Raw genomic sequence first — 20,833 nt, forward strand, 5'->3', positions numbered from 1 at the left:
TGGGTCTAATCCAAATTCCCAGACATTTTAAGAGTGGACGACACCGTTGCATGTTTGGGCCATCTAAACCTCACTTCCCCGTGATGTACATACGGTATTACATCATATGATTGGGTCTAATCCAAATTCCCAGACACTGTAAGAGTGGAAGACACCATTGCATGTTTGGGCCACCAGAACGTCACTTCCCCGTGATGTAAAGTGGGCATTACATCATATGATTGGGTGTAATCCAAATTGACAGACATTGTAAGAGTGGACGACACCATTGCATGTTTGGGCCATCGAAACCTCACTTCCCCGTGATGTAATTTTTGCATTACGTCATATGAATGGGTCTAATCCAAATTCCCAGACATTGTAAGAGTGGACGACACCATTGCATGTTTGGACCATCAAAACGTCACTTCCCCGTCATGTAAAGTGGGCATTACATCATATGATTGGGTCTAATCCAAATTCCCAGACATTGTAAGAGTGGACGACACCATTGCATGTTCGGACCATCAAAATCTCACTTCCCCGGGATGTAAATTGGGCATTACATCATGTGACTGGCTCTAATCCAAATTCCCAGAATTTTTTAGAGTGCACGACACCATTGCATGTTTGGGCCATCAAAATCTCACTCCCCGTGATGTAAAGTGGGCATTACATCACATGATTGGGTCTAATCCAAATTCACAGACATTATAGGAGTTGGCGACACCATTGCATGTTTGGGCCATCTAAACCTCACTTCCCTGTGATGTAAAGTAAGCATTACATCATATGATTGGGTCTAATCCAAATTCACTGACATTGTAAGAGTGGACGACACCATTGCATTTTTGGGCCAACAAAACCTCACTTCCCCGTGATGTAAAGTGGACATTACATCATATGATTGGGTCTAATCCAAATTCCCAGACATTGTAAGAGTGGACGACACCATTACATGTATGGGCCATCAAAGCCTAACTTCCCCGTGATGTAAATTGGGCATTACATCATATGATTGGGTCTAATCCAAATTCCCAGACATTGTAAGAGTGGACGACACCATTGCATGTTTGGACCATCAAAACGTCACTTTCCCGTGATGTAAATTGGGCATTACATCATATGAATGGGTTTAATCCAAATTCCCAGACATTGTAAGAGTGGACGACACCATTGCATGTTTGGGCCATCGAAACCTCACTTCCCCGTGATGTAAAGTGAGCATTACATCATATGATTGGGTCTAATCCAAATTCCCTGACATTGTAAGAGTGGACGACACCATTGCATGTTTCGGTCATCAAAACCTCACTTCCCCGTGATGTAATGTGAGCATTACATCATATGATTGGGTCTAATCAAAATTCCCAGACATTGTAAGAGTGGACGACACCATTGCATGTTTGGGCCATCGAAACCTCACTTCCCCGCGATGTAAAGTGAGCATTACATCATATGATTGGGTCTAATCCAAATTCCCTGACATTTTAAGAGTGGACGACACCATTGCATGTTTGGGCCATCAAAACCTCACTTGCCCGTGATGTAAAGTGGGCATTACATAATATGATTGGGTCTAATCCAAATTCCCAGACATTGTAAGAGTGGACGACACCATTACGTGTATGGGCCATTAAAGCCTAACTTCCCCGTGATGTAAATTGGGCATTACATCATATGATTGGGTCTAATCCAAATTCCCAGACATTGTAAGAGTGGACGACACCATTGTATGTTTGGACCATCAAAACGTCACTTTCCCGTGATGTAAATTGGGCATTACATCATATGATTGGGTCTAATCCAAAATCCCAGACATTGTAAGAGTGGACGACACCATTGCATGTTTGGGCCATCAAAATCTCACTCCCCGTGATATAAAGTGGGCATTACATCATATGATTGGGTCCAATCCAAATTCACAGACATTATAGGAGTGGGAGACACCATTGCATATTTGGGCCATCGCAACCTCACTTCCCCGTGATGTAAATTGGGCATTACATCATATGAATGGGTTTAATCCAAAATCCCAGACATTGTAATGAGTGGACGACACCATTGCATGTTTGGGCCATCAAAACCTCACTTCCCCGTGAAGTAAAGTGAACATTACATCATATGATTGGGTCTAATCCAAATTACCAGACATTGTAAGAGTGGACGACACCATTGCATGTTTGGACCATCAAAACGTCACTTCCCCGTGATTTAAAGTGGGCATTACATCATATGATTGGGTCTAATCCAAATTCACAGTCATTGTAAGAGTAGACGATACTATTGCATGTTCGGGCCATCGAAACCTCTCTTCCCCGTGATGTAAAGTGGGCATTACATCATATGATTGGGTGTAATCCAAATTCCCAGACATTGTAAGAGTGGACGACATCATTGCATGTTTGGACCATCAAAACGTCACTTCCCCCTGATGTAAAGTGGGCATTACATCATATGATTGGGTCTAATCCAAATTCCCAGACATTGTAAGAGTGGACGACACCATTGCATGTTCGGACCATCAAAATCTCACTTCCCCGTGATGTAAATTGGGCATTACATCATGTGACTGGCTCTAATCCAAATTCCCAGAATTTTTTAGAGTGCACGACACCATTGCATGTTTGGGCCATCAAAATCTCACTCCCCGTGATGTAAAGTGGGCATTACATCACATGATTGGGTCTAATCCAAATTCACAGACATTATAGGAGTTGGCGACACCATTGCATGTTTGGGCCATCAAAACCTCACTTCCCTGTGATGTAAAGTATGCATTACATCATATGATTGGGTATAATCCAAATTCCCTGACATTGTAAGAGTGGACGACACCATTGCATTTTTGGGCCAACAAAACCTCACTTCCCCGTGATGTAAAGTGGACATTACATCATATGATTGGGTCTAATCCAAATTACCAGACATTGTAAGAGTGGACGACACCATTGCATGTTTGGACCATCAAAACGTCACTTCCCCGTGATTTAAAGTGGGCATTACATCATATGATTGGGTCTAATCCAAATTCACAGTCATTGTAAGAGTAGACGATACCATTGCATGTTCGGGCCATCGAAACCTCTCTTCCCCGTGATGTAAAGTGGGCATTACATCATATGATTGGGTCTAATCCAAATTCCCTGACATTGTAAGAGTGGACGACACCATTGCATGTTTGGACCATCAAAACGTCACTTTCTCGTGATGTAAATTGGGCATTACATCATAAGATTGGGTCTAATCCAAATTCACAGACATTGTAAGATTGGACGACACCATTGCATGTTTGGGCCATCAAAACCTCAATTCCCCGTCATGTAAAGTAGGCATTACATCATATAATTAGGTCTAATGCAAATTCCTAGACAATGTAAGAGTGGACGACACCATTGCATGTTTGGGCCACCGAAACCTCACTTCCCCGGGATGTAAAGTAGGCATTACATCATATGATTGGGTCTAATCCAAATTCACAGACATTGTAAGAGTAGACGACACCATTGCATGTTCGGTCCATCGAAACCTCACTTCCCCGTGATGTAAAGTGGGCATTACATCATATGATTGGGTCTAATCCAAATTCCCAGACATTTTAAGAGTGGACGACACCGTTGCATGTTTGGGCCATCTAAACCTCACTTCCCCGTGATGTACATACGGTATTACATCATATGATTGGGTCTAATCCAAATTCCCAGACACTGTAAGAGTGGAAGACACCATTGCATGTTTGGGCCACCAGAACGTCACTTCCCCGTGATGTAAAGTGGGCATTACATCATATGATTGGGTGTAATTCAAATTGACAGACATTGTAAGAGTGGACGACACCATTGCATGTTTGGGCCATCGAAACCTCACTTCCCCGTGATGTAATTTTTGCATTACGTCATATGAATGGGTCTAATCCAAATTCCCAGACATTGTAAGAGTGGACGACACCATTGCATGTTTGGACCATCAAAACGTCACTTCCCCGTGATGTAAAGTGGGCATTACATCATATGATTGGGTCTAATCCAAATTCCCAGACATTGTAATGAGTGGACGACACCATTGCATGTTTGGGCCATCAAAACCTCACTTCCCCGTGAAGTAAAGTGAACATTACATCATATGATTGGGTCTAATCCAAATTACCAGACATTGTAAGAGTGGACGACACCATTGCATGTTTGGACCATCAAAACGTCACTTCCCCGTGATTTAAAGTGGGCATTACATCATATGATTGGGTCTAATCCAAATTCACAGTCATTGTAAGAGTAGACGATACCATTGCATGTTCGGGCCATCGAAACCTCTCTTCCCCAGGATGTAAAGTGGGCATTACATCATATGATTGGGTGTAATCCAAATTCCCAGACATTGTAAGAGTGGACGACATCATTGCATGTTTGGACCATCAAAACGTCACTTCCCCGTGATGTAAAGTGGGCATTACATCATATGATTGGGTCTAATCCAAATTCCCAGACATTGTAAGAGTGGACGACACCATTGCATGTTCGGACCATCAAAATCTCACTTCCCCGTGATGTAAATTGGGCATTACATCATGTGACTGGCTCTAATCCAAATTCCCAGAATTTTTTAGAGTGCACGACACCATTGCATGTTTGGGCCATCAAAATCTCACTCCCCGTGATGTAAAGTGGGCATTACATCACATGATTGGGTCTAATCCAAATTCACAGACATTATAGGAGTTGGCGACACCATTGCATGTTTGGGCTATCAAAACCTCACTTCCCTGTGATGTAAAGTAAGCATTACATCATATGATTGGGTCTAATCCAAATTCCCTGACATTGTAAGAGTGGACGACACCATTGCATTTTTGGGCCAACAAAACCTCACTTCCCCGTGATGTAAAGTGGACATTACATCATATGATTGGGTCTAATCCAAATTACCAGACATTGTAAAAGTGGACGACACCATTGCATGTTTGGACCATCAAAACGTCACTTCCCCGTGATTTAAAGTGGGCATTACATCATATGATTGGGTCTAATCCAAATTCACAGTCATTGTAAGAGTAGACGATACCATTGCATGTTCGGGCCATCGAAACCTCTCTTCCCCGTGATGTAAAGTGGGCATTACATCATATGATTGGGTCTAATCCAAATTCCCTGACATTGTAAGAGTGGACGACACCATTGCATGTTTGGACCATCAAAACGTCACTTTCTCGTGATGTAAATTGGGCATTACATCATAAGATTGGGTCTAATCCAAATTCACAGACATTGTAAGATTGGACGACACCATTGCATGTTTGGGCCATCAAAACCTCAATTCCCCGTCATGTAAAGTAGGCATTACATCATATAATTAGGTCTAATGCAAATTCCTAGACAATGTAAGAGTGGACGACACCATTGCATGTTTGGGCCACCGAAACCTCACTTCCCCGGGATGTAAAGTAGGCATTACATCATATGATTGGGTCTAATCCAAATTCACAGACATTGTAAGAGTAGACGACACCATTGCATGTTCGGTCCATCGAAACCTCACTTCCCCGTGATGTAAAGTGGGCATTACATCATATGATTGGGTCTAATCCAAATTCCCAGACATTTTAAGAGTGGACGACACCGTTGCATGTTTGGGCCATCTAAACCTCACTTCCCCGTGATGTACATACGGTATTACATCATATGATTGGGTCTAATCCAAATTCCCAGACACTGTAAGAGTGGAAGACACCATTGCATGTTTGGGCCACCAGAACGTCACTTCCCCGTGATGTAAAGTGGGCATTACATCATATGATTGGGTGTAATCCAAATTGACAGACATTGTAAGAGTGGACGACACCATTGCATGTTTGGGCCATCGAAACCTCACTTCCCCGTGATGTAATTTTTGCATTACGTCATATGAATGGGTCTAATCCAAATTCCCAGACATTGTAAGAGTGGACGACACCATTGCATGTTTGGACCATCAAAACGTCACTTCCCCGTGATGTAAAGTGGGCATTACATCATATGATTGGGTCTAATCCAAATTCCCAGACATTGTAAGAGTGGACGACACCATTGCATGTTCGGACCATCAAAATCTCACTTCCCCGGGATGTAAATTGGGCATTACATCATGTGACTGGCTCTAATCCAAATTCCCAGAATTTTTTAGAGTGCACGACACCATTGCATGTTTGGGCCATCAAAATCTCACTCCCCGTGATGTAAAGTGGGCATTACATCACATGATTGGGTCTAATCCAAATTCACAGACATTATAGGAGTTGGCGACACCATTGCATGTTTGGGCCATCTAAACCTCACTTCCCTGTGATGTAAAGTAAGCATTACATCATATGATTGGGTCTAATCCAAATTCACTGACATTGTAAGAGTGGACGACACCATTGCATTTTTGGGCCAACAAAACCTCACTTCCCCGTGATGTAAAGTGGACATTACATCATATGATTGGGTCTAATCCAAATTCCCAGACATTGTAAGAGTGGACGACACCATTACATGTATGGGCCATCAAAGCCTAACTTCCCCGTGATGTAAATTGGGCATTACATCATATGATTGGGTCTAATCCAAATTCCCAGACATTGTAAGAGTGGACGACACCATTGCATGTTTGGACCATCAAAACGTCACTTTCCCGTGATGTAAATTGGGCATTACATCATATGAATGGGTTTAATCCAAATTCCCAGACATTGTAAGAGTGGACGACACCATTGCATGTTTGGGCCATCGAAACCTCACTTCCCCGTGATGTAAAGTGAGCATTACATCATATGATTGGATCTAATCCAAATTCCCTGACATTGTAAGAGTGGACGACACCATTGCATGTTTCGGTCATCAAAACCTCACTTCCCCGTGATGTAATGTGAGCATTACATCATATGATTGGGTCTAATCAAAATTCCCAGACATTGTAAGAGTGGACGACACCATTGCATGTTTGGGCCATCGAAACCTCACTTCCCCGCGATGTAAAGTGAGCATTACATCATATGATTGGGTCTAATCCAAATTCCCTGACATTTTAAGAGTGGACGACACCATTGCATGTTTGGGCCATCAAAACCTCACTTGCCCGTGATGTAAAGTGGGCATTACATCATATGATTGGGTCTAATCCAAATTCCCAGACATTGTAAGAGTGGACGACACCATTACGTGTATGGGCCATTAAAGCCTAACTTCCCCGTGATGTAAATTGGGCATTACATCACATGATTGGGTCTAATCCAAATTCCCAGACATTGTAAGAGTGGACGACACCATTGTATGTTTGGACCATCAAAACGTCACTTTCCCGTGATGTAAATTGGGCATTACATCATATGATTGGGTCTAATCCAAAATCCCAGACATTGTAAGAGTGGACGACACCATTGCATGTTTGGGCCATCAAAATCTCACTCCCCGTGATATAAAGTGGGCATTACATCATATGATTGGGTCCAATCCAAATTCACAGACATTATAGGAGTGGGAGACACCATTGCATATTTGGGCCATCGCAACCTCACTTCCCCGTGATGTAAATTGGGCATTACATCATATGAATGGGTTTAATCCAAAATCCCAGACATTGTAATGAGTGGACGACACCATTGCATGTTTGGGCCATCAAAACCTCACTTCCCCGTGAAGTAAAGTGAACATTACATCATATGATTGGGTCTAATCCAAATTACCAGACATTGTAAGAGTGGACGACACCATTGCATGTTTGGACCATCAAAACGTCACTTCCCCGTGATTTAAAGTGGGCATTACATCATATGATTGGGTCTAATCCAAATTCACAGTCATTGTAAAAGTAGACGATACCATTGCATGTTCGGGCCATCGAAACCTCTCTTCCCCGTGATGTAAAGTGGGCATTACATCATATGATTGGGTGTAATCCAAATTCCCAGACATTGTAAGAGTGGACGACATCATTGCATGTTTGGACCATCAAAACGTCACTTCCCCCTGATGTAAAGTGGGCATTACATCATATGATTGGGTCTAATCCAAATTCCCAGACATTGTAAGAGTGGACGACACCATTGCATGTTCGGACCATCAAAATCTCACTTCCCCGTGATGTAAATTGGGCATTACATCATGTGACTGGCTCTAATCCAAATTCCCAGAATTTTTTAGAGTGCACGACACCATTGCATGTTTGGGCCATCAAAATCTCACTCCCCGTGATGTAAAGTGGGCATTACATCACATGATTGGGTCTAATCCAAATTCACAGACATTATAGGAGTTGGCGACACCATTGCATGTTTGGGCCATCAAAACCTCACTTCCCTGTGATGTAAAGTATGCATTACATCATATGATTGGGTATAATCCAAATTCCCTGACATTGTAAGAGTGGACGACACCATTGCATTTTTGGGCCAACAAAACCTCACTTCCCCGTGATGTAAAGAGGACATTACATCATATGATTGGGTCTAGTCCAAATTACCAGACATTGTAAGAGTGGACGACACCATTGCATGTTTGGACCATCAAAACGTCACTTCCCCGTGATTTAAAGTGGGCATTACATCATATGATTGGGTCTAATCCAAATTCACAGTCATTGTAAGAGTAGACGATACCATTGCATGTTTGGACCATCAAAACGTCACTTCCCCGTGATTTAAAGTGGGCATTACATCATATGATTGGGTCTAATCCAAATTCACAGTCATTGTAAGAGTAGACGATACTATTGCATGTTCGGGCCATCGAAACCTCTCTTCCCCGTGATGTAAAGTGGGCATTACATCATATGATTGGGTGTAATCCAAATTCCCAGACATTGTAAGAGTGGACGACATCATTGCATGTTTGGACCATCAAAACGTCACTTCCCCGTGATTTAAAGTGGGCATTACATCATATGATTGGGTCTAATCCAAATTCACAGTCATTGTAAGAGTAGACGATACTATTGCATGTTCGGGCCATCGAAACCTCTCTTCCCCGTGATGTAAAGTGGGCATTACATCATATGATTGGGTGTAATCCAAATTCCCAGACATTGTAAGAGTGGACGACATCATTGCATGTTTGGACCATCAAAACGTCACTTCCCCCTGATGTAAAGTGGGCATTACATCATATGATTGGGTCTAATCCAAATTCCCAGACATTGTAAGAGTGGACGACACCATTGCATGTTCGGACCATCAAAATCTCACTTCCCCGTGATGTAAATTGGGCATTACATCATGTGACTGGCTCTAATCCAAATTCCCAGAATTTTTTAGAGTGCACGACACCATTGCATGTTTGGGCCATCAAAATCTCACTCCCCGTGATGTAAAGTGGGCATTACATCACATGATTGGGTCTAATCCAAATTCACAGACATTATAGGAGTTGGCGACACCATTGCATGTTTGGGCCATCAAAACCTCACTTCCCTGTGATGTAAAGTATGCATTACATCATATGATTGGGTATAATCCAAATTCCCTGACATTGTAAGAGTGGACGACACCATTGCATTTTTGGGCCAACAAAACCTCACTTCCCCGTGATGTAAAGTGGACATTACATCATATGATTGGGTCTAATCCAAATTACCAGACATTGTAAGAGTGGACGACACCATTGCATGTTTGGACCATCAAAACGTCACTTCCCCGTGATTTAAAGTGGGCATTACATCATATGATTGGGTCTAATCCAAATTCACAGTCATTGTAAGAGTAGACGATACCATTGCATGTTCGGGCCATCGAAACCTCTCTTCCCCGTGATGTAAAGTGGGCATTACATCATATGATTGGGTCTAATCCAAATTCCCTGACATTGTAAGAGTGGACGACACCATTGCATGTTTGGACCATCAAAACGTCACTTTCTCGTGATGTAAATTGGGCATTACATCATAAGATTGGGTCTAATCCAAATTCACAGACATTGTAAGATTGGACGACACCATTGCATGTTTGGGCCATCAAAACCTCAATTCCCCGTCATGTAAAGTAGGCATTACATCATATAATTAGGTCTAATGCAAATTCCTAGACAATGTAATAGTGGACGACACCATTGCATGTTTGGGCCACCGAAACCTCACTTCCCCGGGATGTAAAGTAGGCATTACATCATATGATTGGGTCTAATCCAAATTCACAGACATTGTAAGAGTAGACGACACCATTGCATGTTCGGTCCATCGAAACCTCACTTCCCCGTGATGTAAAGTGGGCATTACATCATATGATTGGGTCTAATCCAAATTCCCAGACATTTTAAGAGTGGACGACACCGTTGCATGTTTGGGCCATCTAAACCTCACTTCCCCGTGATGTACATACGGTATTACATCATATGATTGGGTCTAATCCAAATTCCCAGACACTGTAAGAGTGGAAGACACCATTGCATGTTTGGGCCACCAGAACGTCACTTCCCCGTGATGTAAAGTGGGCATTACATCATATGATTGGGTGTAATCCAAATTGACAGACATTGTAAGAGTGGACGACACCATTGCATGTTTGGGCCATCGAAACCTCACTTCCCCGTGATGTAATTTTTGCATTACGTCATATGAATGGGTCTAATCCAAATTCCCAGACATTGTAAGAGTGGACGACACCATTGCATGTTTGGACCATCAAAACGTCACTTCCCCGTGATGTAAAGTGGGCATTACATCATATGATTGGGTCTAATCCAAATTCCCAGACATTGTAATGAGTGGACGACACCATTGCATGTTTGGGCCATCAAAACCTCACTTCCCCGTGAAGTAAAGTGAACATTACATCATATGATTGGGTCTAATCCAAATTACCAGACATTGTAAGAGTGGACGACACCATTGCATGTTTGGACCATCAAAACGTCACTTCCCCGTGATTTAAAGTGGGCATTACATCATATGATTGGGTCTAATCCAAATTCACAGTCATTGTAAGAGTAGACGATACCATTGCATGTTCGGGCCATCGAAACCTCTCTTCCCCAGGATGTAAAGTGGGCATTACATCATATGATTGGGTGTAATCCAAATTCCCAGACATTGTAAGAGTGGACGACATCATTGCATGTTTGGACCATCAAAACGTCACTTCCCCGTGATGTAAAGTGGGCATTACATCATATGATTGGGTCTAATCCAAATTCCCAGACATTGTAAGAGTGGACGACACCATTGCATGTTCGGACCATCAAAATCTCACTTCCCCGTGATGTAAATTGGGCATTACATCATGTGACTGGCTCTAATCCAAATTCCCAGAATTTTTTAGAGTGCACGACACCATTGCATGTTTGGGCCATCAAAATCTCACTCCCCGTGATGTAAAGTGGGCATTACATCACATGATTGGGTCTAATCCAAATTCACAGACATTATAGGAGTTGGCGACACCATTGCATGTTTGGGCCATCAAAACCTCACTTCCCTGTGATGTAAAGTAAGCATTACATCATATGATTGGGTCTAATCCAAATTCCCTGACATTGTAAGAGTGGACGACACCATTGCATTTTTGGGCCAACAAAACCTCACTTCCCCGTGATGTAAAGTGGACATTACATCATATGATTGGGTCTAATCCAAATTACCAGACATTGTAAGAGTGGACGACACCATTGCATGTTTGGACCATCAAAACGTCACTTCCCCGTGATTTAAAGTGGGCATTACATCATATGATTGGGTCTAATCCAAATTCACAGTCATTGTAAGAGTAGACGATACCATTGCATGTTCGGGCCATCGAAACCTCTCTTCCCCGTGATGTAAAGTGGGCATTACATCATATGATTGGGTCTAATCCAAATTCCCTGACATTGTAAGAGTGGACGACACCATTGCATGTTTGGACCATCAAAACGTCACTTTCTCGTGATGTAAATTGGGCATTACATCATAAGATTGGGTCTAATCCAAATTCACAGACATTGTAAGATTGGACGACACCATTGCATGTTTGGGCCATCAAAACCTCAATTCCCCGTCATGTAAAGTAGGCATTACATCATATAATTAGGTCTAATGCAAATTCCTAGACAATGTAAGAGTGGACGACACCATTGCATGTTTGGGCCACCGAAACCTCACTTCCCCGGGATGTAAAGTAGGCATTACATCATATGATTGGGTCTAATCCAAATTCACAGACATTGTAAGAGTAGACGACACCATTGCATGTTCGGTCCATCGAAACCTCACTTCCCCGTGATGTAAAGTGGGCATTACATCATATGATTGGGTCTAATCCAAATTCCCAGACATTTTAAGAGTGGACGACACCGTTGCATGTTTGGGCCATCTAAACCTCACTTCCCCGTGATGTACATACGGTATTACATCATATGATTGGGTCTAATCCAAATTCCCAGACACTGTAAGAGTGGAAGACACCATTGCATGTTTGGGCCACCAGAACGTCACTTCCCCGTGATGTAAAGTGGGCATTACATCATATGATTGGGTGTAATCCAAATTGACAGACATTGTAAGAGTGGACGACACCATTGCATGTTTGGGCCATCGAAACCTCACTTCCCCGTGATGTAATTTTTGCATTACGTCATATGAATGGGTCTAATCCAAATTCCCAGACATTGTAAGAGTGGACGACACCATTGCATGTTTGGACCATCAAAACGTCACTTCCCCGTGATGTAAAGTGGGCATTACATCATATGATTGGGTCTAATCCAAATTCCCAGACATTGTAAGAGTGGACGACACCATTGCATGTTCGGACCATCAAAATCTCACTTCCCCGGGATGTAAATTGGGCATTACATCATGTGACTGGCTCTAATCCAAATTCCCAGAATTTTTTAGAGTGCACGACACCATTGCATGTTTGGGCCATCAAAATCTCACTCCCCGTGATGTAAAGTGGGCATTACATCACATGATTGGGTCTAATCCAAATTCACAGACATTATAGGAGTTGGCGACACCATTGCATGTTTGGGCCATCTAAACCTCACTTCCCTGTGATGTAAAGTAAGCATTACATCATATGATTGGGTCTAATCCAAATTCACTGACATTGTAAGAGTGGACGACACCATTGCATTTTTGGGCCAACAAAACCTCACTTCCCCGTGATGTAAAGTGGACATTACATCATATGATTGGGTCTAATCCAAATTCCCAGACATTGTAAGAGTGGACGACACCATTACATGTATGGGCCATCAAAGCCTAACTTCCCCGTGATGTAAATTGGGCATTACATCATATGATTGGGTCTAATCCAAATTCCCAGACATTGTAAGAGTGGACGACACCATTGCATGTTTGGACCATCAAAACGTCACTTTCCCGTGATGTAAATTGGGCATTACATCATATGAATGGGTTTAATCCAAATTCCCAGACATTGTAAGAGTGGACGACACCATTGCATGTTTGGGCCATCGAAACCTCACTTCCCCGTGATGTAAAGTGAGCATTACATCATATGATTGGGTCTAATCCAAATTCCCTGACATTGTAAGAGTGGACGACACCATTGCATGTTTCGGTCATCAAAACCTCACTTCCCCGTGATGTAATGTGAGCATTACATCATATGATTGGGTCTAATCAAAATTCCCAGACATTGTAAGAGTGGACGACACCATTGCATGTTTGGGCCATCGAAACCTCACTTCCCCGCGATGTAAAGTGAGCATTACATCATATGATTGGGTCTAATCCAAATTCCCTGACATTTTAAGAGTGGACGACACCATTGCATGTTTGGGCCATCAAAACCTCACTTGCCCGTGATGTAAAGTGGGCATTACATCATATGATTGGGTCTAATCCAAATTCCCAGACATTGTAAGAGTGGACGACACCATTACGTGTATGGGCCATTAAAGCCTAACTTCCCCGTGATGTAAATTGGGCATTACATCATATGATTGGGTCTAATCCAAATTCCCAGACATTGTAAGAGTGGACGACACCATTGTATGTTTGGACCATCAAAACGTCACTTGCCCGTGATGTAAATTGGGCATTACATCATATGATTGGGTCTAATCCAAAATCCCAGACATTGTAAGAGTGGACGACACCATTGCATGTTTGGGCCATCAAAATCTCACTCCCCGTGATATAAAGTGGGCATTACATCATATGATTGGGTCCAATCCAAATTCACAGACATTATAGGAGTGGGAGACACCATTGCATATTTGGGCCATCGCAACCTCACTTCCCCGTGATGTAAATTGGGCATTACATCATATGAATGGGTTTAATCCAAAATCCCAGACATTGTAATGAGTGGACGACACCATTGCATGTTTGGGCAATCAAAACCTCACTTCCCCGTGAAGTAAAGTGAACATTACATCATATGATTGGGTCTAATCCAAATTACCAGACATTGTAAGAGTGGACGACACCATTGCATGTTTGGACCATCAAAACGTCACTTCCCCGTGATTTAAAGTGGGCATTACATCATATGATTGGGTCTAATCCAAATTCACAGTCATTGTAAGAGTAGACGATACCATTGCATGTTCGGGCCATCGAAACCTCTCTTCCCCGTGATGTAAAGTGGGCATTACATCATATGATTGGGTGTAATCCAAATTCCCAGACATTGTAAGAGTGGACGACATCATTGCATGTTTGGACCATCAAAACGTCACTTCCCCCTGATGTAAAGTGGGCATTACATCATATGATTGGGTCTAATCCAAATTCCCAGACATTGTAAGAGTGGACGACACCATTGCATGTTCGGACCATCAAAATCTCACTTCCCCGTGATGTAAATTGGGCATTACATCATGTGACTGGCTCTAATCCAAATTCCCAGAATTTTTTAGAGTGCACGACACCATTGCATGTTTGGGCCATCAAAATCTCACTCCCCGTGATGTAAAGTGGGCATTACATCACATGATTGGGTCTAATCCAAATTCACAGACATTATAGGAGTTGGCGACACCATTGCATGTTTGGGCCATCAAAACCTCACTTCCCTGTGATGTAAAGTATGCATTACATCATATGATTGGGTATAATCCAAATTCCCTGACATTGTAAGAGTGGACGACACCATTGCATTTTTGGGCCAACAAAACCTCACTTCCCCGTGATGTAAAGAGGACATTACATCATATGATTGGGTCTAGTCCAAATTACCAGACATTGTAAGAGTGGACGACACCATTGCATGTTTGGACCATCAAAACGTCACTTCCCCGTGATTTAAAGTGGGCATTACATCATATGATTGGGTCTAATCCAAATTCACAGTCATTGTAAGAGTAGACGATACCATTGCATGTTCGGGCCATCGAAACCTCTCTTCCCCGTGATGTAAAGTGGGCATTACATCATATGATTGGGTCTAATCCAAATTCCCTGACATTGCAAGAGTGGACGACACCGTTGCATGTTTTGGCCATCTAAACCTCACTTCTTCGTGATGTACATTCGGTATTGCATCATATGATTGGGTCTAATCCAAATTCCCTGACACTGTAAGAGTGGACGACACCATTGCATGTTTGGACCTTCAAAACATCACTTTCCCGTGATGTAAATTGGGCATTACATCATATGATTGGGTCTAATCCAAATTCACAGACATTGTAAGATTGGACGACACCATTGCATGTTTGGGCCATCAAAACCTCACTGCCGCGTGATGAAAAGTAGGCATTACATCATATAATTAGGTCTAATGCAAATTCACCAGACATTGTAAGAGTGGACGACACCATTGCATGTTTGGGCCATCAAAACCTCACTTCCCCATGATGTAAAGTGGGCATTACATCATATGATTGGGTCTAATCCAAATTCCCAGACATTGTAAGAGTGGACGACACCATTGCATGTTTGGACCATCAAAACGTCACTTTCCCGTGATGTAAATTGGGCATTACATCATATGATTGGGTCTAATCCAAATTCCCTGACATTGTAAGAGTGGACGACACCATTGCATGTTTGGACCATCAAAACGTCACTTTCCCGTGATGTAAATTGGGCATTACATCATATGATTGGGTCTAATCCAAATTCACAGACATTGTAAGATTGGACGACACCATTGCATGTTTGGGCCATCAAAACCTCAATTCCCCGTGATGTAATGTGAGCATTACATCATATGATTGGGTCTAATCCAAATTCCCAGACATTGTAAGAGTGGACGACATCATTGCATGTTTGGGCCATCGAAACCTCACTTCCCCGTGATGTAAATTGAGCATTACATCATATGAATTGGTCTAATCCAAATTCCCAGACATTGTAAGAGTTGACGACACCATTGCATGTTTGGGTCATCAAAAACTCACTTCCCCGCGATGTAAAGTGAGCATTACATCATATGATTGGGTCTAATCCAAATTCCCTGACATTTTAAGAGTGGACGACACCATTGCATGTTTGGGCCATCAAAACCTCACTTGCCCGTGATGTAAAGTGGGCATTACATCATATGATTGGGTCTAATCCAAATTCCCAGACATTGTAAGAGTGGACGACACCATTACATGTATGGGCCATTAAAGCCTAACTTCCCCGTGATGTAAATTGGGCATTACATCATGTGACTGGCTCTAATCCAAATACCCAGAATTTTTTAGAGTGCACGACACCATTGCATGTTTGGGCCATCAAAATCTCACTCCCCGTGATGTAAAGTGGGCATTACATCACATGATTGGGTCTAATCCAAATTCACAGACATTATAGGAGTTGGCGACACCATTGCATGTTTGGGCCAACAAAACCTCACTTCCCTGTGATGTAAAGTAAGCATTACATCATATGATTGGGTCTAATCCAAATTGCCTGACATTGTAAGAGTGGACGACACCATTGCATTTTTGGGCCAACAAAACCTCACTTCCCCGTGATGTAAAGTGGACATTACATCATATGATTGGGTCTAATCCAAATTCCCAGACATTGTAAGAGTGGACAAAACCATTACATGTATGGGCCATCAAAGCCTAACTTCCCCGTGATGTAAATTGTGCATTACATCATATGATTGGGTCTAATCCAAATTCCCAGACATTGTAAGAGTGGACGACACCATTGCATGTTTGGACCATCAAAACGTCACTTTCCCGTGATGTAAATTGGGCATTACATCATATGAATGGGTCTAATCTAAATTCCCAGACATTGTAAGAGTGGACGACACCATTGCATGTTTGGGCCATCGAAACCTCACTTCCCCGTGATGTAAAGTGAGCATTACATCATATGATTGGGTCTAATCCAAATTCCCTGACATTGTAAGAGTGGACGACACCATTGCATGTTTCGGCCATCAAAACCTCACTTCCCCGTGATGTAATGTGAGCATTACATCATATGATTGGGTCTAATCCAAATTCCCAGACATTGTAAGAGTGGACGACACCATTGCATGTTTGGGCCATCGAAACCTCACTTCCCCGTGATGTAAATTGGGCATTACATCATTTGAATGGGTCTAATCCAAATTCCCAAACATTGTAAGAGTGGACGGCACCATTGCATGTTTGGGCCATCGAAACCTCACTTCCCCGTGATGTAAAGTGAGCATTACATCATATGATTGGGTCTAATCCAAATTCCCTGACATTGTAAGAGTGGATGACACCATTGCATGTTTCGGTCATCAAAATCTCACTTCCCCGTGATGTAATGTGAGCATTACATCATATGATTGGGTCTAATCCAAATTCCCAGACATTGTAAGAGTGGACGACACCATTGCATGTTTGGGCCATCGAAACCTCACTTCCCCGTTATGTAAATTGGGCATTACATCATATGAATTGGTCTAATCCAAATTCCCAGACATTGTAAGAGTTGACGACACCATTGCATGTTTGGGCCATCAAAAACTCACTTCCCCGCGATGTAAAGTGAGCATTACATCATATGATTGGGTCTAATCCAAATTCCCTGACATTTTAAGAGTGGACGACACCATTGCATGTTTGGGCCATCAAAACCTCACTTGCCCGTGATGTAAAGTGGGCAATACATCATATGATTGGGTCTAATCCAAATTCCCAGACATTGTAAGAGTGGACGACACCATTACATGTATGGGCCATTAAAGCCTAACTTCCCCGTGATGTAAATTGGGCATTACATCATGTGATTGGGTCTAATCCAAATTTCCAGATTTTTTTAGAGTGCACGACACCATTGCATGTTTGGGCCATCAAAATCTCACTCCCCGTGATGTAAAGTGGGCATTACATCACATGATTGGGTCTAATCCAAATTCACAGACATTATAGGAGTTGGCGACACCATTGCATGTTTGGGCCAACAAAACCTCACTTCCCTGTGATGTAAAGTAAGCATTACATCATATGATTGGGTCTAATCCACATTCCCAGAATTTTTTAGAGTGCACGGCACCATTGCATGTTTGGGCCATCAAAATCTCACTCCCCGTGATGTAAAGTGGGCATTGCATCACATGATTGGGTCTAATCCAAATTCACAGAATTTTTTAGAGTGCACGACACCATTGCATGTTTGGGCCATCAAAATCTCACTCCCCGTGATGTAAAGTGGGCATTACATCACATGATTGGGTCTAATCCAAATTCACAGACATTATAGGAGTTGGCGACACCATTGCATGTTTGGGCCAACAAAACCTCACTTCCCTGTGATGTAAAGTAAGCATTACATCATATGATTGGGTCTAATCCACATTCCCAGAATTTTTTAGAGTGCACGGCACCATTGCATGTTTGGGCCATCAAAATCTCACTGCCCGTGATGTAAAGTGGGCATTGCATCACATGATTGGGTCTAATCCAAATTCACAGAATTTTTTAGAGTGCACGACACCATTGCATGTTTGGGCCATCAAAATCTCACTCCCCGTGATGTAAAGTGGGCATTACATCACATGATTGGGTCTAATCCAAATTCACAGACATTATAGGAGTTGGCGACACCATTGCATGTTTGGGCCAACAAAACCTCACTTCATTGTGATGTAAAGTAAGCATTACATCATATGATTGGGTCTAATCCAAATTCCCTGACATTGTAAGAGTGGACGACACCATTGCATTTTTGGGCCAACAAAACCTCACTTCCCCGTGATGTAAAGTGGACATTACATCATATGATTGGGTCTAATCCAAATTCCCAGACATTGTAAGAGTGGACAACACCATTACATGTATGGGCCATCAAAGCCTAACTTCCCCGTGATGTAAATTGGGCATTACATCATATGATTGGGTCTAATCCAAATTCCCAGACATTGTAAGAGTGGACGACACCATTGCATGTTTGGACCATCAAAACGTCACTTTCCCGTGATGTAAAGTGAGCATTACATCATATGATTGGGTCTAATCCAAATTCCCTGACATTTTAAGAGTGGACGACACCATTGCATGTTTGGGCCATCAAAACCTCACTTGCCCGTGATGTAAAGTGGGCATTACATCATATGATTGGGTCTAATCCAAATTCCCAGACATTGTAAGAGTGGACGACACCATTACATGTATGGGCCATTAAAGCCTAACTTCCCCGTGATGTAAATTGGGCATTACATCATGTGACTGGCTCTAATCCAAATTCCCAGAATTTTTTAGAGTGCACGACACCATTGCATGTTTGGGCCATCAAAATCTCACTCCCCGTGATGTAAAGTGGGCATTACATCACATGATTGGGTCTAATCCAAATTCACAGACATTATAGGAGTTGGCGACACCATTGCATGTTTGGGCCAACAAAACCTCACTTCCCTGTGATGTAAAGTAAGCATTACATCATATGATTGGGTCTAATCCACATTCCCAGAATTTTTTAGAGTGCACGGCACCATTGCATGTTTGGGCCAACAAAACCTCACTTCCCCGTGATGTAAAGTGGGCATTGCATCACATGATTGGGTCTAATCCAAATTCACAGAATTTTTTAGAGTGCACGACACCATTGCATGTTTGGGCCATCAAAATCTCACTCCCCGTGATGTAAAGTGGGCATTACATCACATGATTGGGTCTAATCCAAATTCACAGACATTATAGGAGTTGGCGACACCATTGCATGTTTGGGCCAACAAAACCTCACTTCCCTGTGATGTAAAGTAAGCATTACATCATATGATTGGGTCTAATCCAAATTCCCTGACATTGTAAGAGTGGACGACACCATTGCATTTTTGGGCCAACAAAACCTCACTTCCCCGTGATGTAAAGTGGACATTACATCATATGATTGGGTCTAATCCAAATTCCCAGACATTGTAAGAGTGGACAACACCATTACATGTATGGGCCATCAAAGCCTAACTTCCCCGTGATGTAAATTGGGCATTACATCATATGATTGGGTCTAATCCAAATTCCCAGACATTGTAAGAGTGGACGACACCATTGCATGTTTGGACCATCAAAACGTCACTTTCCCGTGATGTAAAGTGAGCATTACATCATATGATTGGGTCTAATCCAAATTCCCTGACATTTTAAGAGTGGACGACACCATTGCATGTTTGGGCCATCAAAACCTCACTTGCCCGTGATGTAAAGTGGGCATTACATCATATGATTGGGTCTAATCCAAATTCCCAGACATTGTAAGAGTGGACGACACCATTACATGTATGGGCCATTAAAGCCTAACTTCCCCGTGATGTAAATGGGGCATTACATCATGTGACTGGCTCTAATCCAAATTCCCAGAATTTTTTAGAGTGCACGACACCATTGCATGTTTGGGCCATCAAAATCTCACTCCCCGTGATGTAAAGTGGGCATTACATCACATGATTGGGTCTAATCCAAATTCACAGACATTATAGGAGTTGGCGACACCATTGCATGTTTGGGCCAACAAAACCTCACTTCCCTGTGATGTAAAG

This window comes from Saccoglossus kowalevskii, chromosome 19, assembly GCF_978046115.1.
Source record: "Saccoglossus kowalevskii chromosome 19, keSacKowa6.1, whole genome shotgun sequence".
NCBI classification, from domain to species: Eukaryota; Metazoa; Hemichordata; class Enteropneusta; family Harrimaniidae; genus Saccoglossus; species Saccoglossus kowalevskii.